Genomic DNA, 16,667 nt, shown 5'->3' with positions numbered 1-16,667 from the left:
CGTTCTCTATACCCATTAGAATATTTATTGTATTGAAGACGAATGAGGCCATCCGTTACGGGATGTGTAACGAATGGCATTCGTCTATATACAGACTGTTATAATCTGTTAATTTAACAAGTGTTTAAGTATTAGTCTCTCAAGCTGATACTCTGCCAAAAATTTTTCTCAACACTTCGTTCCTTAATCTATTAGCTAATCTCTTAAACATATCACATAACTAGATCCTTAGATCAATCGGTATGAATTGATTTAACGTATTGAAGCTCTAAGTGTTCTGAATTATATAACATTTATGATCATATATCGTCAAAAATCCTTGGGTCCTTTGAGTAAAAAATAATGATTCAAGATAGAAAAATAAATATGTAAGAATGTTTCAAGTGTGACCTTCGTGTATTCGATCATCTCCTTGTCTTCTTTGTCTCATCCACCCTATACACCATGGTGTATGGTTATGTCGATTCCTAGACATGATTTGGCCATGGTCATATGACCCTTTGATTAACTAGTATGAAAAAAAAAACAGAGAAATAAGATGAAGAAGACTTGAATAATTAACGTCCTACATTTGAAATGTAAAAATAAAGAAACAATTATTTTTAACGTTTCAAAGAGTGGTGTAAAGAATGAAAGGGGTGGGATTAGGTTCTTATTTATACTAACATGATGAAGTTACTCTTAAGAATATTTTAATGATAAAATTTATTAGAAGAGTGCTTTGGGGGAGAAGATTTGACCAAAATTTGAATGACGTAGGTAGATATTTTTCATGTTTTAAAAATATAACATTATGTTAAAATAAATGTGGCATAACTAAATTAAAAGGATGTACTTTTGTTATGCATCAATAATGTTATTTATGTGATATTTGAATAAAGAAAATCATGAGTGTTATAATTATATATATTAGTAATGATTAATATTATTAAATAACTTTGGGAAATAAAAAACTATTACATATGAAATATGTAACATATGAGTATATGTATAATTAACCGAATCACATCGAAAATTTAAAATGGGTCGGGTTTTCGGGTTTGAAAATTAACGATTGTTAAAGTAACTGGTCAAGCCAATATATTAAACAATCATGATCCATAAAATTCTGGTTATGATCATATATGCTTTAGTTTCCCGTGTTTGTTTAACACACGACAGGATATACTAAAGAATAATGTAATATCATTCCAAACATTCATATTAAAACACGTCTTCCGTATTTAATTCTTATATAATAACCTTTTAGTGGGCCACTTCTTGTGGTCAACTTTAATTAACATGGTTGTTCTCTTATCAAAATTTCCTTAATTACCATGATCATGACATTTATAATGATCATTGTATAATCAGCAACATACTAATCTCATATTAGCATGCGCATCACAACAACTTCTTCGATTACCATGATCACATACTTTACACCGATCATTATATATTCATTACAATTTCCTTAGTTGTGTACGTGATCACGACCCTTTAACTGGTAATTTTATCATCATATTTACTACAGGGAATAGAATGGATTAGAACCACACAACTTTCATGTTGTGATTATTTCAAGCCTCCTTTCTCATTCATTTGACAATAATACCATTATTCATTTAGTGATAAAGTATATTGTTTTATCCAACATTTTTCTTATGAATGAACTTCTCATCATATTAAGGTATAGAGAAGTTATGTTATGATCTAGTCATTAAAATTTATTGGTCTAATTTTACAAGCTAATTTCATATGTTTATAATGAGTTATCGGGAGTCTTGCCTTTACCTTTATTCAAATAAGTGGGCCTTTTAATCATGCATGCTTATAAGATTTCATAATAAGTAACAAATTCAGTATACAAGGTATAAAATAAAATCAATACACCAATAAACAATATGTTACTATATTACAATGTCTAGAATACATGAACCACCAAGTATAACAAGTATGGATTGAGATTAAAGTGTGGCATATATGCATGTTACTAAACTCTTTCGTCATATATGGTTCCCACAAAATGATACATGAAATTTTCATAATTGAAAATTGTGACACCCGGTTAAAAATTAGCCTAAACCGTAACTAATATAATCTCAATTAACAATAAAATTTCGTCATTATAAGAAAAGTATTATTTATTAAAATGAGGCACAAGACCTACTATATATAAGAGTTATGGATGGTGAAGAATCTCTCTTAATTTGAAATTCAATTAGAGACATAAAGTCTATTAAAAACTAATCCAATTCATAAAAAACTTTACTAAAGAGTTTTTTACCAAATGAAGAATTCAATATTAATAGAAATTATATATATAATTAAAAAGCAAGTTATGTTCCTCTCACAGACAACACTTTAGCTAATTGTACAAACAATCAACCACACTGTACCACTATTTGATGTGACTTTAACATCCACGTTGCATCAAGATTTTCACCCAAGTGTTCATGTCGTGGCCACTTTTTTTTCCGTTTTTGAAGCAACGAGAGATTGAGAGATCTAGCGTGTCATGTGTTGAGTTAGAGAGCAGGGAGATATTTTCTCTCCAAATCAAAAACTGAGCAGAAGAGAACGACGAAAATCGTTTACAGTCACGACTTCCTGCGATGGTGAACAATCGGTTGTCAATCTGGCGCATGGACTGTAGCCACGACGTTTGTGATAGGAGGCATACAGCGGATTACTGTCTAATTTGAAGGTGGAAACACTATTGTCTGTAATTTAATTTTGTTTTCTTCATTTTAATCGCTCTTATAGTTATGTTTATTGGGTATCTTTTAGCCTAATTTTGGGTATAATTTGTTACATGTCAAATGAAACAAAAATTAAATTAACAATCTCACTTGACTTGGATTTCACCAAGGGATGATCAAATTCGGCCGGTACCGGTCCCGAATTTTATCTTCAATTCCTATACATGTACCAAAAATTTGTGATTTTCGAGATCGGGATTTTTGGTACTGGTCGGTGCCAAGAATTCGTGATTTTAGAGATTGGGATTTACTGTACCGATCTTAATTCACTAATCTACTATAAACTTGAGGTTGAGAAAATATGAGGGTGACTCATGCCTCTCACACGTGCAAAGTGACTTATGTCGGAACCTTTGGTGTACTTGAGTGGACGTTGTAGATGAAGTGATTAGGGTTCGGAGTCGGTCACAGTCTCAAGTGGCGGCATTGATTCATCTTCTCAGACGGTGGCAGTTGTAGATGAAGAGTAGATCGACGACGGAAACCCCTACCCTGGCCCGGTAAAATCTTTTTTTCTTAATCTATGCAAATTGCTCATCGAATCTTGATTTTATTTTAGCAATTCGTTGTTAATTAGATGAATGTTTCTATTAGTTAGGACATAATTCAAAACTAAGTGCATGTTTGGGATTGCTTCTTTAAAATGCTTTTTGCTTTTTGGAGAGGCAAAATGTCTAAAATGCCCTCCAAAAGCACCTGTAAGCACCAAATTGGTGCTTTTGGAGGGGCATTTTGGACATTTTGCCTCTCCAAAAAGCAAAAGGTATTTTAAAGAAGCAATCCCAAGCACCCCCTAAGTTTTCATCAACAAATGTTGCTTTTAGTTACCATCTGAAACCCTAATTTTTGTATTTGCTATGGTCAAGGCTACTCTTAGTGATCATTTTTTGACATATCTTAGGCACTTAATCTGAGAATAATTAGGCAAACATCAATGATTTATCAATTAAGTAAATCATGTCTATGATTGATTCCATCTTGATGATTGATCAATCCAGTGAGTATTTTAAGATTTATTGTTTAATTAGCTGTTAATTGTCCTTTGAAGGACCCCTTGACTACTTGGGTAGCCTAAACCAGCTATACAACCTTTCCAAATCAGCGAACAAGGTCGTTTTGGTGATAGAGTCTTGCAAGGCTTTTCGTTATCGGGCCTGTATCCTATGAACCAACTTCTGGGTCTTTTTTTTTTGGAAAATAGTCCTTTGTTGTCTTTGACAAGTGAACCTTCACTTTGTTTAACCTAATTTTTACTCTACTTATTACGTTTTTATGAGATGAGTTTGATTTTTATAATTAGTATACTATTTTATGGACATAACAACTCATGATTTTCCTTCACGGTACTTCAACTTCTGCACCTATGAAGACTTGGCAGCACATACTAACATGATCAACTACTAACAGGTACTTGAACATGTTACAAGGCTAATTTGGTATTCCTAACAAATTATGTTGTAAGGTTGGACAGAACAACGAATTCAACCTTTTTTTTCTGTTGTGCAGGTATTTAAATTCATCTCTCCCGCTTTGTACTGAAGATTATGTCACTTGACGTCTACTCTGTTTATTTTGTTTTTATATACATAATTAGGATTACACATTAGGTTGTTTACCTTATCTTCAATTGTATTTATTTGTTATAATTATTTTAGTTTTTGTCCACATATTTAGGAGTGTGCTCTTTACCTTTCATGTTTATTTATGTTGTTTGATTGCCTATGTGGATTATGATATAACAATGGAGGCTCTTTCAGTAGGTAATCGTCAAAAATACATTTTTATGCATATATATTTGAAGTTTTACTATTGAATCAAGGGTTGGATTAGTTACTAACAAGTTTCAAATGTACGTCACCTCATGACAGTGTTGCTTCACGGTGTTATCAAGCTCACATTCGATGTAGCAACATTTCAATCAAAGCCTTAAGCGATTGCAGTCCACAGCAAGAGGAAAATATGGTAAGTTTTATAATGTATATAAATTTATTTATTTCATTGTAATATTATTATAAGAAATAAGTGTATTGTGTATTGTCTCCCCACAGTATAGGCAATTCTTTACGCAAGCCCTTTTGGTGATGAATCATAAAAGAGGTTTGAAGAGGTGTATGTTGTCTTTGGAGACACTCTCAGTTAGATTCTTACATGTCACCTGATTGTGTTTTTATTTAAAAGTCTGTCATGTATAACATTCTTCATTCAAATGTGTAATGTACTTAATACTATGTACGCGCTGTTTTTTCATTGGATATCAACAATCACCGACCCGCAGTAACGCACAGGTCGATTGCCAGTTCTAATAAAATAAACAAGTGACAAAAATAATTTAATCTTAATAATTTAATAAATTTTCATTCACATTATTCAATTTTCCAACAATCTCCTACATAAATGGAGATTGATCAAAACACTCTAAATATCCATTGTATCCTCTATAGTTAAGTATTGCAGGATTGGTAGTTGTTAGCTGTGAACCTTCCTTTGTGAAGTACAGTTAGTCTCCTAGAGGTTTGTAGACGCGGTGTCCTTGAACAAACCCCAATATATGTAGACGACAATACTTCACACAATACTCTCCCTAGCCGGGCACATCCCATCAATGTCGTGTCCATTATGGTCCTAGAACACTTGCCTGGTTCTGTGAAAGCTCTAGGAATTGCGCACCCCAAAATTTCATTTGAAGCAACCACACTTCTCTTTCACATAGGTGATTATCCATAAATCATTAAAAGCATTAAAGTTATAAATCATTAATCATACATTATGCTTAGCCTCACAACATGTCATTGTTGTTATAGGAATAGACTAGGAAGTAGTTAGACTCCTTTATTTTTTTAATTTAGGAGGATGTAGATATTTGCTTATGTGTTAGCTTATACATAAGTTATGCCTCCACAATGACCACCCTTAGATATATAATTAGGTTGTCCTAATGAACTTATATTTTGGGATCTCCAGTCAACCAAGTTAGGTTTTCCTTTATATACCCTTTTTGATGGGCTTTAGTCTTTTTTTAGATATTGATCTCTACTAAAACCTCAGGTTGTTGGATCCATAACATTATCTTTGACTTCGTCTAGTCACTACAAATAACTTGCGTAGTTGAGATCAATTGTCATGATCTGTTCTTAACTTATAAGTTAATTTTGTCTATTGTCAACTTTCTAAGTCAATAACCTCATTGACCATCTAAATCTGGTTATAAAATTTGTCTTGTAAGATACTCTAATCATTAAGGAAAACACGTCTCCATTATGCACTACGATCTTTTTGTCCTCCACTAAGTTATGTGTTTACAATGTTAGATTCGATTACAATAATCCTCATTGCTTAACCTTCCAAGTTCAAATTGTAAGATCGTGATCCTGATCATGCTAAACAACATGTACGTATAATCGTAATGAATTGGACCGAAAGATTATGTTCACTATACGATATGATATAGCAAAAATATATCATAAAGCTATCACAGCACAAAAACTCTTAATACTCAGTATATTGATATGACTTGAAGGTACAAACTGAAATACAACTATTTCAACTGATGTGAATATTATATGAGAAGTCCGATATAGAGATGATTAGTGAAAACGTATATGATCAGGCTCCGTATAAGCTTATACGTCCTCTTACTTATACATTTCACTTTACGAAGTTTCATCTAATGACAGTTTAGCCCTTTACAAAATACAAAATGACATATTAAGCCCACTAGACCTAGCATTTGAGAAAAATGCTATAACAAACTACCCCTTGGATATTGCTAGGTCTTTAATCAATACCAAATACTCTCTTCCGATATTTCTTCCTAGTTTCCTTGAATGACGGCTTTGTTAAATTTTTCTAAGAAGTAGGCCTGGAAACACCCATGTCTTTGTATTGAAATTTGTTCCAAGAAGCCTCAATAACTCAATCATTAATCATAGCTACACGTTCAGCTTCAATCTTCTGCTGTTCATCACTAACCGTTGTCCAATTTTTCTCCCAAGCTCTACTAGAATGTATCTTCTTGTCATAGCACAAATCCACAACTTTCTAAAACCGGTCGGCTTGAGTCTTCACACTCTCATCATTACACTGAATTTTATTGACATGTAATATCTCAATATCTTTCCACGAGCAATTAATCAACCACATCGGATCATAAACTCTTATCACATCATACTTTTCATTCCCTCGATCCAAATATATGCTTGCTTCACCAATCAACGCCAGATAAGACCAACACAGGAAGCAATGATGAAAATCATGTTCCATTGGGTACAATGAGATAATGCGAAGCGAATTAGGCCGTGTATATCTCAAAGTTCTGATCAACTCCCCCTCAGGATTTTCATGTTTACTATATTTGAACACCTTAGGCTTTTGAGGTGTCCCTTTTTTGAAACCACATTTCGCTTCACTGACCATAAATCTCCAAATGATATCCACTGTTCCACTCTTCGGTTTATACAACAGATCATAGTGCATGCAAATGTCATACGCATCGTACCATGGTAAACTCTTCAATTCCATCAAATTATCTAAGTATTGTACTCCAAATAATCTACTAATACCAATATTCTTGATTTTGCATAAATAAGCAATGTTCAAACACTTCCTCATTGCAGTATTAACTCCAGTCTTGTTATGATACTTCATAGGATTCTTGTAAACTTGTTTAGGAATATCAACTCGATCAGTAAAACAAACTTTTAATTTCATCTTCGCTAAACCTTTTGGCCTTCTTGTTCGGATTCGGCTCCATCTCAATTTCCTCATCAAATACTTCATCAAACGTATGAAACTCTTCTTCATCACCAATATACTTGACTGCTTCAGGTTGATCCATAAGCTCGACATTAGTATTTAACAAATCAGCATCAATGTCAGGTTCTGGTAAATATTTCTCAAAGTCAAATGTCAAGTCATACATTGAAACATCCAACATCTTTGCTAATTAAGACTTATCAACTGGAATTTCCCCTTCTTCCAGTTCCTCAACCATACTTGAAATTCAAAAAATAGAAGTTACCAACTCTATAACTTCTTCCACGGTTTTATCCGTTGGTTCTTTATTAGATTATGATTCCTGTGGTGGATCATTTTTGTCAACATCACCACCAGTAGGTTCAAACTTCCTTTAAGTCTTACCCGCAACCGATCCAACACCACCTTGCGGTGTATGATCGTCATCATCAAAATCATCATTAGTATCACCAAAATCCATCTTTTCCTCATCATTCCCCTCATCAGTATCACAAGTTGTTCAACAACCTTAACCTTGACATGGCTAGAATCATCAGCTTGCACAGAAGCTTCTACCACTTTTTCAATAATAGGCTCTTCAATTTTTTACTTGCCTTTATCAGTAGCTTTACCAAAATCATATTCAACACGAAATGAAGCTTCAGCAACTCCTATATCACCACCATATACTCTCTCAACCACCGTATTACCAGCTTCAGCTTGATCAACTTACGTATTAAAACGTATTCCCAGCTTTTGCTCAATTATAACAAAATACTTCATGTGTTCCACGAGCAGATCATCAGATAGTTTCCCCTTTCGTTCGATTTCATCCAACCTTTTCTTTATTTCAATGTTATCAGCACGAAGACGAGTATTTTCATCAATCAAACTATCAATTTTCACCTCTTGATTAGCAACTTTCTCCTTCAAAGTTTCAACATATTCTTTTGATGGTCCATCTATTTGTAGGAATACATCAGAAAAAGATGTATGTGACATATTAGGATCCGCAGCAATAGAATCATCTTTAGTTGTTTCCTGGTGTACATCTTCATGGACTTTCGGAGTAAACCTTGGTGTTTTCATCAAACGATTAATGGTGTCATCTAAGTTCACCTCGAAATCTGATGTCTTCTTAATCAATTTTCCAGATTCTGTTAATTCAAGTACATTAGAAGTTTTATCAACAGACACCCCTTGGTTATCTTGCTCAAGGATCATCAACTAAGTAGCGATCAATCACATGCCTCTTGAACATATGTTTTACACGTCGTTTCTTCTTTAGTTGATTTTGACTCGCTTCTGGAATATATAATTCATCAGATAATAAATTCTTAGGAATTTCCCGATTAGATTCAGTATCATCCCCAGAATTTTCAACAATGTGATCTTGTTTAGCTTGAACTTGTTCTTCAACAACATAAACTGAAGGTTTAACAAACTCAGTTTTTATTGCATGTTTGCATTTCTATTTATTCTATTGAGACCCTTCAGAAGTGTCAGCATCTTCGGCTTTAACAAACTACTTTCCACCTAAAGCAACAAATTCTTGCATTTTCATGTTTTCATTTTATCTATATGAATCACTCTCATCCTTTCTCCATTGATTATTAGATGGAGCTACATAATCAGCACTTAACAGATGTCCAAACAAAGATCTGAATTTTGGAATTTGATCGTCATTTTTGTTCTTATAAGTCTTGAGTTTAGCACACCCAGTTACTGACATTTGTGCAAGCTTCAGCACTTCACCAGACTTATCAATACCCGGAAATTGATGATCAATAATCAATTGAATAAATCTCAGATACATCAACCATTTGTTGTTGTTGAAATACATCTTCATATTTTCAAAGATAACTTTTGAAAAGTTATACTTCAAATTCAAGCTCAGATCAGTCATCATACACATATGACAATCCAATATCTCCTCGTATCCACCTTTCTTGTGCCCAAAGCAATGCACAATCACATGAACTGAAAACATCTAAGGTCTTGAAAGCCCAGTCTTCAAAAATCCTTTGTTCAACTAATTTTGATATCCCATTCTCAGCAACCAGCCTTTCACCAATTTTTCATCCAAACATGCAGTATCTTAGAGTTATCCCCAAGTTCCAGAACATCTCGAATAACTTGTTCAGATATAATAATCTCTTTTTTCTTTACCACAGACTTTATACACTCCTCTTCAGGTTTAGCATTGTTCCAGAACTCAGTAATTAGCTCCTTGATAATAACAGTATTTGCTGTGATTGCCTAATGGATCCTTGACCTCTCAACGAATGGTAGAATGACACGATAAGGTTCCATTTTGTTATCAGAACCATCAAGGAATGCACAAATATTATTATTTGCATCAAAATCCTTAGACCAAACCATCTACACCTACACTATCAATCAAAGAATCATGTTAGAAATTTTAAAATCAAATTTATACAGAACACGTACAAGTTTTATTAACGTATAAGTTCATTCACCGTATAAGATTTTCAAACGGATATGGTACAAACACGTATAAATCTAGTTTTTACGTGTAACCCTATCAACGTATATTATCAATTAACGTGTTAGATGCAACATTTGTATAAGTCTTTCAATCGTATAAGAATACAAACAGATAAGTTTGTTGATCTTATACGCCGTATAAGTTGAAAACTTATGCGCCGTATAAGTTCATCAAGCTTATACGCTTATCAGATAAACCTAAGTCAAAAACACATTTGAACAATTCAGACAATATCATACCAGAAATTATGGATAAGTATGTTCAAAATATCATCATGAATTAGAAACAAACCAAACCCCTATGAAAACAACTCAGATTAAGTCCAATTAAGAACAAAATGCAACCAGACACTATTCATCGGTAAAACCCAGTTAAGATATGTCAAATTAGTATGAAATTCTACCTTTGCATTATGCGAATCAACCACAAGTATTATGAGCAAACAAAAAAGCACACATGGATACGGATAAATAAAGTGAACACAAAATCAGCGTGTAAGTCTCAAGAAAGTTATGTGCTTACAAAATAAAGAGACTCAACCATATAACATCCTTTTATACCCACACTTATACGTCCATAAAAGGGAATGACTTATACGCCCACATAAGTACCTCAAAATTTGACTTTTTGAATTTTTTTTAAATCAAAACAATTTTCACAAATACGATTCAGATCAAGTCCAAAATAATGACATTGAAAAATCTTTTTCAAAACAATTTTATGTGTTTCCAGAAGTAAACACGAGCCCTAGGATTTGAAATCAATTGTTATATTTTTATAATTTAACTAAGTCAAAGTTAATGACCTCAATCAATTCATTAAAACGTTTAAATCCCATTTTTGAAAAGTTTTGTCAAAAAACAAACTACCGATCCCGATTCTTGGATATCCAGACCCGAATCACCTTTCACCAAAGTCGAAAATAACTCACAAATATAAAATATTTTTGGTTTAACGAAAGAACATTTGTAATCAAGACAAAATATATCAAAACAAATAACAAATACAATGAAACATATTTTTGTGAGTGTTGGTACATGTGTGTCGAAAAGACGAGAAGATCATGACGATGATCCCAATGCACCTTCCGGTGCAGGTGATGAGCTGCCAAGAACCTCTCAGGCTCTTGGGGCTTCCACAACTGAGGGGGAGTCTACAAATGCAGCTGGTGATGATGTTGTAGTTGTGGATGACGACGCTGATGTTGAAGACGTTATCGATGCTTTGAAGGAGTTGGATGAGGAGGAGGACGATGAGTTGATGGATGATGACGACGTGTTGCCTATGGATGAGATTGAGAGGATTGGAGAACAGATTAATGTGGAAGATGTATTAGAAGAAGGTGAGATTGTGGATGATTCAGTGGAACATGAGATTCCAGCTGTTGGGAGATCAGAATTGGGGGATGAGAGCGTGATAGAAGAGACTGTATGGGAGGAGCAGCCGAACTGGAAAGAAGGCTGTGCTCAGTGGTTTGTTAAAACCAAGAAGCCTGCAGTGCCAACGATGTTCAGAAAGACTTATAATATAAAGGGCTATGCAGAGTCAAAGAAGGGAATCATATGCTGGTTGTACGACAAAGAGCTGAAACTATTTGTGATCAAACGGTACGACGGCATTCAGTACTTTAAGAGATTGTTGAGATCTCTGAATTCCTTACCAGAATGTGAGGTGAAAGATTTAACGAGATTGGGGCTGATCAATAGAAGCAATGATGATATGGCAAGAATCATTGAGAAGATCGTATGGAAAGAAGCCATTAAAGACAAAAAGTTTGAACTGCTAAAGCCTCAAAAAGGAAAGTTGATAGAAGATAAAGATCGTGGAATGAGGGCTGACGGCAAACCATGGTTGGTTATGAAGTATAAACCAGTCCGTCATTTGAAAGAAGTACCGATGAAAGTTATGCCCAAGAACGTCCTAAAAGATTTAAAATGGTGGTACGTGGATTGTGAGACAGCTGAGGCGGTAATGGAAGATGAGGATGAACAAGAAGTAATTCGGGTGTACGACCCGATGCATCTTGTTAATCTGTCGCAGGCTGATTTGAAAGTGCTCAACGAGAAGAAGATCTTCTACATTCCTGCTTGGAAGGATCAAGCTAGGAAATATCAAGGGGTAGTGTCAGTATGTGTGAGAGAAGGGGCGCACGCGTAGAGGTGAAGATTACAAGACTCAAGATTTGAAGATCAAGATATGAAGCTACTGCCAAGGGGGAGTCTGTTGGTACATGTGTGTCAGTAGTTCATAGTCTAGCATTTGTAATCGAGTCTGTAATGTAATTATGTTTCGTTTATGATTGTTTTGTAATTCGCGAAGTTGTCAACAAGTTCGCTATGGCGAACTTGTTGAATCAGCGAAGTTATGGACAACTTCGCCAATGGCGAAGTTGTCGTGTATAAAACTGTTTCGCTGAAACAGTTTGAGTGTTGGTCGTTTAGGGTTTGTTTCAGTGTGTTTCATATTGGTGTTACGTGTTATTCTCTGTAATAGTGACCGTGAGTCACGTGTTCGGTTATCAATATAACGTGGTTGATTTATTGCTCGTGTGATTCTATCTCTACACTCGTAACTACCTGCGCAGGGATTCCGCACCTGCGTTGTTAGCGATATCCCGGAACCTACAGTGAGTTAAGCAATGAATCATATTAATTAATCCGTTCTTCCATCACGGTTTTCAGTTTTTTATTATGTCTGATGTTAAGTCGGTTATGGTTATTGTTGTCCGCTTAAACTTTTGTAACAAAAGATTCAAAGACATCAGTGATATGATTAAGGTTCAGTTAAGCACATAATATCATAACATGATTAGTTTCTAATCTTGATACAGGCTTAATTTGATTTCTACCGTATCACCCCAATTTGACTTAAACATTTGAACCAGTAGATCAAAACTTTTAAAACTTTTAACTTTTCGCAATCATAGCAATGACTTTCCACAACAAGGCATACCCTTGTTATCAAGCAACACACCAAGCTTCATTTGCCAAGGATGAGTATACAAGTTTTCATATGTCGTCTTACATACATCGTATTCCCCTAGGGTCCGTTTCTTAATGCTATTAAGACGCGCGCAAGGGAGGAACAATGTATGGCTAACATTTTTGATCAAGTAGTGAAATTTTATACCTTTTTAGATAGCGATCAAGTTTAATGACTTGTCAAGGGTTCCCTCACTTGAGCAGGATTTGAAATATTCTTTCGAATACCCATATGGAAATCGCATAAAGACCTTATGGCTCCAGAAACCTAACGCAAGGGAGGAACAATGTATGGCTAACATTTTTGATCAAGTAGTGAAATTTTATACTTTTTTACATAGCGATCATGTTTAATGACTTATCAAGGGTTCCCTCACTTGAGCAGGATTTGAAATATTCTTTCGAATACCTAGATGGAAATCGCATAAAGACCTTATGGCTCCAAAAACCTAATGCATCGCATCAATACAGGATTGAAGGCCATAAAACCATACACCATTGAGGTGTAGACCATGTACCAAGAGCTTTAAAACACTTTATTAACAAATTATTTTTGCGATCTATTGAAACATAAGGCTTGAGTATGATAGGCTATTACATTTCTGCCTTCATTACCTAGACTTTTGCTAGAATACTAACTCATCTTTCAACATGGCAATTTAAGTTTATATCACTTATTACCTTACTTGTTTGTTCAAAAGCCTACCCATACACCGAATATTAGGCAATGGACTTTTATTCTTCAATTTATCGGATTTGGAACAAGACAATCAATATACTATCATTTTCCTTTTATTCTTCAAACTCATTTTGAGGAGAAATTTTCTATTGTTTTTGTGTTTTTCACGTTTTTCAATGTTTTTGAAATTTTTTTTACCAATCACCCAGTTACTTTCCATTATCAGGTAAATGTCTATCCCGAATAACTATAAGTAAATATCAGGTGAAAACATATACAAGTATATGTCCCTTGAATATGATAAACTGACATAATTTTTAACGAGAGGTTATATTTGAATGTTTTTCGTTTTACTCTATGGAAACTAAAATCACAATCTTTTTATATTTTTCCCAAACCTATTTCCCCCCATAAAATAAAAACCATTTAAAGCAACTATTTACAAATAAAAATTTGACTCGGTGAACGGTTACTCAAAGGTCGGAATCCATAACCTCGGTATCACTCACTTTCCCACCGCCCATAGAGTTTATACCATTAAGCCCCAACAAATACAAAAATATGTTTTTATCGAAAGCTTTAGTAAAAAGATCAGCTTTTTGCTCATCGGTGTGAATTTTATCAACGGTAATCAACTTTTTCTCATAACAGTTACGGATGAAGTGATACCGTATGTTAATATGTTTTTTTCTAGTGACTTACCAGGTTTTTAGCTATGGATATGGCAGCAGTATTATCTACAAAAATAGGAGTAGTAAGAATATTCAAACCGTAGTCACGCATTTGTTGTTGTATCCCCAAAACCGGGGAACAACAGCTAAAGGCAGCTACATATTCGGCTTCACAGGTGGATTGCGACACAGTCGTCTGCTTCTTACACTACCATGTCACTAGCATATTCGGCTTCACTATAGACCAATAATTTTTGTTCCAATTTTATCATATATTGTCAAAATAAACCCTTTGCAGTGACACATGTTTTTCTAGTTAGTGGCAATATATCAACAATTGGTCAAATGAAATTTTTTTTCAATGTGACGTTTTGCTTGAAATTTGTCACATTACACTATGTTTAGTGTGACTATTGGTTGGTATTTGATCAAGTTGTGACTATTACATACCTTCTAGTGACATAACACAACTAAAAATGTGACCTAAAACGTTTAATATAAACTTGTCTTATTTTAATTGTCACTGTTGTGTATCCTTTAGTCACACTAAGTTTCAAAATTTCTTGTTACATTTTCATTTAGTGACATATAGTACATAGTTACATGACCCTAACACACTTGTTGTCACTATTATTAAATAAATGTGAGTATTTTATTATTTTTTGTGATAAATAATTTTGAACAGTGTGACTATATGTAGTTAGTTATCACACAATTTTTAATCTAAGTTGTGATTATTACATACCTTCTAGTGACATAACACCAATGAAAATGTGACCTAAAATGTTTAATATAAACTAGCCTTATTTTAAGTGTCACTGTTGTGTATCCTTTAGTCACGTTAAATTTCAAAATTTTTTGTTACATTTCTATTTTGTGACATATATTATGTAGTTACATGACCCTAACGCACTTGTTGTCACACTATTATTAAATAAATGTGAGTATTTTATTATTTTTTGTGACAAATAATTTTGAATAGTGTGACTGTATGTAGTTAGTTATCACACAACTGTTAATCTAAGTTGTGACTATTACATACCTTCTAGTGACATAACACCAATGAAAATGTGACCTAAAACCTTTAATATAAACTTGTCTTATTTTAAGTGTAACTGTTGTGTATCCTAGTCACACTAACTTTCAAAATTTCTTGTTACATTTCCGTTTAGTTACATATAGTACGTAGTTACAAGACCCTAACACACTTGTTATCTGTCACACCCCGACTAGGTAGTTGCGGAAGCGTAATACGAGAATGTAACAGATAACACTGGTATCAACCACATTGTTTATAAAGAAATTCAACAGCTAAATTACATTATATTACATTGGTAGGTACTATGTTTACAAACTAGGTGAAAAACACATAACCGGTTTACGAGCTTCTTATTCAGTATTATATCAGCGTCTATTCACAGCTATTCAACTTTCCTTCTAACACCAAGCATGTAAGCAAATCATTCCACTTTTGCTTTACCTGAAAAGCATGTTAAAACGGGTCAACTACGTCTAGTTGGTGAGTTTCAAGTTTCACGAGTTTCAATGAAATCAGTACACGAGTTCGTAAAGTTTACAGTGTGTATGTATATATGTCTGTGTATGATGTATTATACTAAGCCACAAGTGAAACCGAAACGAGCTAAAACACATGGCCTCCACTGCCCATGCACTCCCGTTGGCATTTAACAGCCACTTTGCCCCAAGTATGTACTATGTCTAACACCACATAGCAGTATGTAAAAATATAATGACAATGTGCAACTGGGTTTACATATGTTCCGGCATACCCCTCCGGCTCTGTCAGTTGGGTTTGTCAAACCGATAGTACTATCCACACGTCACCGGCACGAAGTTAATCACTTGTGTTTGTGGGGACTTGTCAAGTGTTAGTACTTAGATAATCCACATCATCACACGTTTTCAAGTATATCAGTATATGTAAACATGCTTTTCACCCCAAAAGTTCGTAAAACAGTTTAGAAAGTGGGGGTCGTGAAACTCACCTTATCGTAGTTCGCACAGAAATCACGTATCAATAAGTCAGATGCCTCGTTTATAGCCTGATTCCTATAAACGGTATCGTATAGTTAATACTAGTACAGTGTTCAAGCTAAGTCGGGCTGTATAGATAATCTGGGTATAGCTGTTAGGCCCAGAACATGACCATAGTCTTAGATTGTGACGTTGTATACTATGAAATGTTTAAAATTGGATTTGGCTCAGTTTCACCGTTTCCCGAGCCTAACTCAGTTGATCGTTTATACGTTTCGGGATTAGGTAAGATCACATAAAACTTAAGTAAATATATTGATTAATAAAATAATTTGATTTATGAAAGAATTTTAAGGTTTC

The 16,667-nt window shown here is 34.2% G+C and overlaps 1 long non-coding RNA gene across 1 annotated transcript; it reads left to right on the top strand.

Annotated features, from left to right (window-relative positions):
- Positions 1–4,645: 4,645 nt before the first annotated feature.
- On the top strand, positions 4,646–4,918 carry LOC143594829 (uncharacterized). Its single transcript, XR_013146412.1, has 2 exons — positions 4,646–4,703; positions 4,795–4,918. It is a non-coding gene; the product is annotated as an uncharacterized LOC143594829 (long non-coding RNA).
- Positions 4,919–16,667: the final 11,749 nt, after the last annotated feature.

Source organism: Bidens hawaiensis, unplaced genomic scaffold (genome assembly GCF_021521415.1).
Source record: "Bidens hawaiensis isolate Kalapana, Puna unplaced genomic scaffold, B.hawaiensis_p1.1 tig00044229_1, whole genome shotgun sequence".
NCBI lineage: Eukaryota > Viridiplantae > Streptophyta > Magnoliopsida > Asterales > Asteraceae > Bidens > Bidens hawaiensis.
Note: the sequence above shows the minus strand (reverse complement) of the source record. Positions and strands in the feature narration are given on the sequence as shown.